At 34.9% G+C, this 7,848-nt stretch overlaps 1 long non-coding RNA gene across 1 annotated transcript in view; it reads left to right on the top strand.

Moving 5' to 3' along the window:
• Positions 1–6,693, top strand: part of LOC118763439 — a 20,487-nt gene extending 13,794 nt beyond the window's left edge. The window contains exon 3 of the long non-coding RNA XR_004999201.1: positions 6,551–6,693. This is a non-coding gene — a long non-coding RNA (uncharacterized LOC118763439). The remainder of the gene's footprint in view (positions 1–6,550) is intronic.
• Positions 6,694–7,848: the final 1,155 nt, after the last annotated feature.

The raw sequence follows: 7,848 nt of genomic DNA on the forward strand, positions 1-7,848 counted from the left end.
TTGTGTGTATGTGTGTGTACCTGAGTATATAAATGTGTGTTCGTACACATGTATTCATGTAGGCATGGACATTTATCAATATAAGTAACATCTATAATTTAAAAGTACATCGTCTTATTTCACACCAGAATCTGTTGTCTTCCCATAATCATTGCCAAATATTCAACTGTCTGGCACCAAATATTATTGATTATACACTATTGTGCTTTGTAAATTGTTTGCAATCGTTATTTGTATTTATTATTAACTCATGGAACCATGATATTAAAATCTTTCTTTGAAATTCACTTCTATGCACACACACGCACACGCTAATACATACACACGCACACACATACACACACACACACACACATGTATGTATTTGTATATATATATGTAAACACATATGTATACATACATACTTATACTTTATTTGATGGCATAAAAGGTGCATGGGCATATTTGATGCACCCCAATTTCAGGGGGGGGAAAAATGTCCTTAGTGCATTAAAGCATGTAATATACACCCAGTTTTGCATATAGAACTCAGGGTGACTTTTTAAGACATCATTTTGAGGGGAAAAAACATACATCATATATGCCATCAAATATGCGTGTGTGCTTTTGTATATATGATACCCTAATTGAATTGGTATATGTATATGTATATGTCTATATATGTGTATATCTATATATATATGTCTGCTTGTTTAAAACCATCTATCTATCTATCTATCTATCTATCTATCTATCTATCTATCTATCTACATACATATATATATATATATATATATTTTATAATATATATATATATATATAATATATATATATATAATATATATACATACAAATAAGAAAATGGAGGAACAGCGTCTTTCAATCATTGACTTACAGATAATACCAATTCAAATAATATGAATTGGTATTATCTGTAAGTGATGATGTAAGGAATCTATTCCTCCGTTTTCTTATTTTGTATTATGATTTTGAGGTAAAATATTTTACCTTCGCCCATCTAATACAATAAATGAATTAATTGCATTGCAATTGTAATCATTTATGTATTTGCCTTTAGGGTACTTCACTAGCAGTATGTTGGATAACTGATATCCCATAGTGGGTTACACTCATAACCCCTATCTCACTTTGTACTTTAATATATATATATATATATATATATATATATGTAAATAATATATATATATATATATATTGTGTGTGTATATATATAGGTTACTTGGAAAAGGATGCGTGGCGTTCGATCATATAATAATATAAATAATTTTAATATATGCATATATATATATATACATATATGTACATAATTATATCTATATGTATATATACATGCATATATGGGTACAGAACATCAAAAAAACATTGTACACAATGAGAAATGAAAACATAAAAACAAAAACATGGAAACAAACTTTTTTTTCAAACAATGAAAGAACAGAGTACAAGACATACAACACAAGGAATATTCTCCTTCTTCAGTTGTCCCTGTTTCGTCTACTCTGCGTGTGTACCTTTGAAACGCGGAGTAGACAAAACAGGGACAACTGAAGAAGGGGAATATTCCTTGTGTTGTATGTCTTGTACTCTGTTTTTTCGTTGTTTGAAAAAAAAAGTTTGTTTCCATGTTTTTGTTTTTATGTTTTCATTTCTCATTGTGTTCAACGTTTTTTTGATGTCCTGTACCCATATATGCATGTATATATACATATAGATGTAATTATGTACATGCATATATGTATATGCATATATTTATATATTATTTACATATATATATATATATATATATATATATATAATATATATATATATATACATATGTGTGTGTGTGTGGTGTGTTTTTGATATACATGCATACATCAATATATATCTTTATATGCAACTTAACATGGATGAATTGTTAGAACAGCATAAATATTGGCAGTACACTGAAAGTATGTGATCTGGCAGTTCCAGTCCCCATACCAGATGATTCTCATCTGCTACAATATATGTTTGTGCTTTTAAGCTACATGCATCTATATGAGGGGATTTCTCAAGACACATACTGCTGTATTTGACATTCTAAGAATACATCCATGCTGGATATAAAGATTACCTTTTGGTACTAAAGATGCTTCCATGGCTAATATCATATTTTAATAAGCCTGCAGATTATTTGTGACATCAGTACCTGAAAAATCACAGTTACTCTATGTATCATTGACATTGAGATTTGACAGGTATGTGGCAAATGGGCAACTGTCACTGAAGATGCACAGTACACAGAAATCATGTGATCTAGTAGTTTATGTGCCTATACCAGACATTTCTCAACTGCTACGATATATTTCTGTGCATTAATGCAACATGCATCTACATGAGAGAATTTCTCAAGGTGAATACTGCAGTATTTGGTATTCTAACAATACATCAACATTAAGTTGGATATAAAGATTGCTTTTTGGTATTAATGCTGCTTCTGTTGCTAATATTATATATATATACTATATATATATATATATATATATATATATATATATTAATAGATAGATAGATAGATAGATATAAGATAGATAGATATAGATAGATGATAGATAGATAGATAGATAGATAGATATATGCATGCAAACTTTAGGTTAGTTAAAATATATTAGTGACATATTTCAACTTCTGATGACAAATTCACTACATTTACCATGGAGAAAATATTCTGTGCTAGTATAGTCTTCCCCTGCCAACAGAGAAGACCATGGCAGAGGAGATAAAAGGGTAGAAATGTCTGAACAAATGTACATTAATACCATAAACTTGTCTAATAAATCTGATTAAAAAACAGTGACTGAGTCAAAATCATTGAATTCATTGTTATTTGCAATCCTAGAAGATATAATGTTAACTGTTTCTCTAAATTGCATTCAAAACATTGCTTCATTATTTCGGCCATAGGTAGAAAATGGTTGGGAATCACTGGGCTAAAGTATGATTGAGGGACAAGACAGTGTCTTGCTATTGAGCAGCATTTCTCAGCTGGGGTTCCTTGGAACCTTAGGGTTTCACAAAAGGTTCCTAGGGGTTGCACGAGAAAGCATGAGGAAAATAATGCTAATTTCATGATCGTAATATTACTATATATGCACAACATATTATTGGTTATTGTAATATTGTAATATAGATATCATCCTATTTAACTTATGTTCTCAAAAAATATAACAACCACTGAGGATATATTAGTGATGTCTGTAATTTATGGACGCCCTATATATGTGTGTGTGTGTATATATATATTTTTTTAAATTTCATAATGAGATAAAAAGCCAAGGCTGTGTAGATTACCAAACCTGGAAATTAACTGCGGTCCATCTATAGCACTTATTCAGCATTACCTGACAACTTTGGGTCTCAATGATACCATTACCTCCCATAAACTATATATATATATATATATAATATATATATTATATATATATATTATAATTATATATATATCATCATCATCATTTAATGTCTGTTTTCCATGTGAAGTTTGATGTAGAAAGCTAATACTTCAGAGCGTATGCTATATGTGCTGCTTTTGCTCCAAACCTAGACAAACATTCTTTGTTTGCCTGGACTCAATGACAGTGTTCATTTATCTGAGTAACTCTTACACTAGGCAAGCAACTAAAGCACACACAATAGCATTTTGGTGACTCAATGCTGCTGCACTTCAAAACAATATACTAAATGCTCTCCACAAATAAATGATTTAGTGAAACAACAACTGTTATATGATGAAGTCCTTCTTGCATAACCCATATGTAGTTACAGGAGGGGAAGTCTCACAAACCAACAAGGGGAGCAACTACAGGGTAGCTGACCTGTTAGAAGCTGTAGTCAAATCTCAAAGAATGTATGGCCACAGCTAGAGTACAGTATGCATTTGATGAATCAAAACTAATCTGGGGCAAGCAATAACTACTGATATAAGAAAAGTGAGAGAACACTGGTGAATAAGAAATCATCATCATCGTTTAACGTCCGTTCTCCATGCTAGCATGGGTTGGACGGTTCAACCGGGGATCTGGGAAGCCAGAAGGCTGCACCAGGCTCCAGTCTTATCTGGCAATGTTTCTACAGCTGGATGCCCTTCCTAACGCCAACCACTCCGTGAGTGTAGTGGGTGCTTTTTAAGTGCCACCCGCACAGGTGCCAGGCAAGGCTGGCAACGGCCACAGTCGGATTGGTGCATTTTACATCCCACCGGCACGGAGAAGCCAGTCGAGGCAGCGCTAGCATTGGCCATGATTCGGATAGTGCTTTTTACGTACCACCAGTCCAGGGGTCCTGGCATCTGCCGGGTGCCAGTCATAGGATTGGTTCAATTTCGATTCCGATTTCGATTTCGATTTCACTTGCCCCAACATGTCTTCGCAAGCAAAGGGGGTTGGCATGGGTGAAATGATATGCCCAAATTGCTATAGTGTATTCCATTGCTTGGTTGAGTTACAGTAAATTTTTATTGGAGCTATGAATTTGTGGTTAACACTTAGTGATTTGACAAACATGCTTAACCTATATGCCATAGCTTAACAAGAGAACTAAACAACATCAGCAACATATTATTCAGCCAATCAGAGAGAATTTATGCAGTTGCTCAACCTGTAGGAAATAGCAGTTAGATCTCTCCTTTAAAAAGGAATGATACATAGTGTTGTTGTCCTGGATACACTGTCTGCAAAAAAATAAAAAATAAAAATAAAAAATGATAATGATAATAATAATAACAGTAATAGTAATAATAATAATAATAATAATAATAATAATAGTAAAGATCAGCTACTCATCAATAATATGATCTTGGAAGATTGTCACAAACAACACAAAAACTTGTCAATAGCCTGGGTAGACTATAGAAAAGTTTTTGATAGTCTACCATACAGCTGGATTAAGAAATGTCTGGAAATGTATAAAATAGCACCTACTCTGTGAAACGTCTTGTCTGTAAGTATGAGATCATGAAGAACCACACTGACTTTGAACAGTGACAATGAATCTCTTAATGCTGGAGATGTAAGAATTTCATGTGGCATTTTCTAGGGTGACTCTCTATCACCACTCCTCTTTTGTCTAGCCTTAATACCTCTCTCGAAATTGCTCGATGATGTACAATACGGCTATAAAATGTTTGACAAAAATATAAATCATCTCATTTACATGGATGATTTAAAGCTCTTTGCAAAAAATGACCAACAACTACAGGGCTTACTAGCGATTATTAAACAATTCAGTGATGGCATTAGGATGCAATTTGGCCATTTTTAAATGTGCAAAAGCTATCTTTATCAAAAGGAAAAATGACAGAAACATCCAATGTTAATCTTGACCAGCAGAATGTCATAAAGGAATTAGAACCAGTGGAGAGTTACAAATACCAAGGGATATTTGAAGGGGACGGAATCAAACATTCAGTGATAAGGGAAAGGATCAGAAGAGAAAGTTATCGCAGAGTAAGAGCAATACTCAAGACAGAGCTGAATGCAAGAAACAGGATTGAAGCGACCAATACTTACGTCCCATCTTACAGTTTCAATATCATTAACTGGTCAATTACTGAAATATGTAATCTTGACAGAAAAATATGAAAATTGTTGGCAATGCACAGAATGCACCACCCTGAGGCAGCTATAGAACAACTTTATCTGCCAAGAAAAGAGGGAGGCTGTGGACTTTTACTGCTGGATTTAACAATGAAGATTTCAACAATTGGCCTAGACACCTACCTCAAAAACTCTGATGACTGGATGTTAAAACTTGTCTTAAAGCATGAAAACAAGAAAGCAGCATACTCAGTAACAAAACAGGCAAAGGAATATCTAAGTGGATTCCAAATACAACAAATTCCAGAATCAGACATACTAGAAACAAGCACAGAAAAACTAAGCATATGAAAACCTGTGATAAAACTGCTGCCTTAGATATTCTGACTGATAAATGGAAAGAAGAACCTCTCAATGGCAAATGCCCAATGAGTGCTAATAGTGCCAATGTTGACAAAGAACTTACCTATCAATGGTTAGTGGTTTCTGGCTTAAAATCAGAAACAGAAAGGCTTATCATAGCAGCCCAAGATCAATGCCTACCTACAAGAAACTACCAGGCCAACATATTAAAGAACAGCAGCTGCCCAACATGTCATGTATGTCAACAACAAAATGAAACCATTAATCATGTTGTCTCCATGTGCAGTCTTCTTGCACCTACAGAGTATCTTAACAGGCATGATAGAGCAGCACAATATATTCACTGGGTAATTTGCAAAACCTAGAACTGCCCCATGATAATAACTGGTGGGAACACAAACCACCTCTGGAACTTCACCATTCAAACTGACAGAAAGATAGATGCGAATAGGTCAGACATTATATTGAAAGACTTCAGACAAGAATCATGCCTCCTCATTTATATATGACTGTCCCAATCGATATAAATGTATCTGTCAAGACCTACCAAAAACTGAACATGTATAAAGATCTTGAAATTGAAACTGGTAAAATGTGGAACCTTAAGACTCAAACAATACCTGTTGTTACAGGGATGATAGCAAAAGAAGCTGATTGCTACCTATCTCAGATACCAGGAAACCCCAAAATGACAGAAATTCAAAAGGTTGTGCTCATGGGAACTGCCCATATCCTACGTAAAATACTGTCTATGTAATCCCAAATTTTAAAACAAACTCATAACTTTCTTATGTTTTCTTAAACATTCTCTAGAACAATACTATGTACAAAACCAAATATATGACACCCTAGGCATAACACCAACATGAACTTCTAACTTGTCTCTTGAGGTCTCTGGGTGAGACTTGGAGCCAACTTGTACAAATACAAAGCAAAAGTCAAACATATGATAATAATAATCATAATAATAATAATAATAATAATAATAATAATAATAATCCTTTCTACTATAGGCTCAAATCCTGAAATTTGTGGAAGGGGATAAATCAATTACATCGACCCCAGTGTTCAACTGGTACTTATTTCATCAACTCCAAAAGGATGAAAGGCAAAGTCGACCTCAGTGGAATTTGAACTCAGAATGTGAAGATGAGTGAAATACTGCTAAGCATTACACCCAACATGCTAATGATCCTGCCAGCTTACCAATAATAATAAGAATGGTTTCAAATTTTGATACAAGGCCAGCAATTTTGGGGGCGAGAGTTAGTCAATTACATTAACCCCAGTTACCAACTGGTACATATTTTATCGACCCCAAAAGGATGAAAAGCAAAGTTGACTTCAGCATTTGAACTCAGAACATAAAGACTAATAGGTCATACCTGGAGTACTTTCAATCATAAATCCACTCTTTTAGAAATAGCCTGTGAAGAACAAGAGGTACACTATCCTCCTCTTCTGCCTCCTCTTCCTCCTCTTCCTCCTCTTCCTCCTTTTCCTCCTCTTCCTTCTCTTCCTCCTGTTCCTCCTGTTCCTCCTGTTCCTCCTTTTCCTCCTTTTCCTCCTTTTCCTCCTCTTCCTCCTTTTCCTCCTCTTCCTCCTTTTCCTCCTCTTCCCCTTTCCTCCTTTTCCTCCTTTCCTCCTTTTCCTCCTCTTCCTCCTTTTCCTCCTTTTCCTCCTCTTCCTCCTTTTCCTCCTCTTCCTCCTTTTCCTCCTCTTCCTCCTCTTCCTCCTTTTCCTCCTCTTCCTCCTTTTCCTCCTCTTCCTCCTTTTCCTCCTTTTCCTCCTCTTCCTCCTTTTCCTCTTCTTCCTCCTCTTCCTCCTTTTCCTCCTCTTCCTCCTCTTCATCCTCCTCCTCCTCTTCCTCCTCTTCCTCCTCTTCCTCCTCTTCCTCTTCTCCCTCTTCTTCCCCCTCCCCTCCCTCCTC

Source organism: Octopus sinensis, linkage group LG5 (genome assembly GCF_006345805.1).
Source record: "Octopus sinensis linkage group LG5, ASM634580v1, whole genome shotgun sequence".
NCBI classification, from domain to species: domain Eukaryota; kingdom Metazoa; phylum Mollusca; class Cephalopoda; order Octopoda; family Octopodidae; genus Octopus; species Octopus sinensis.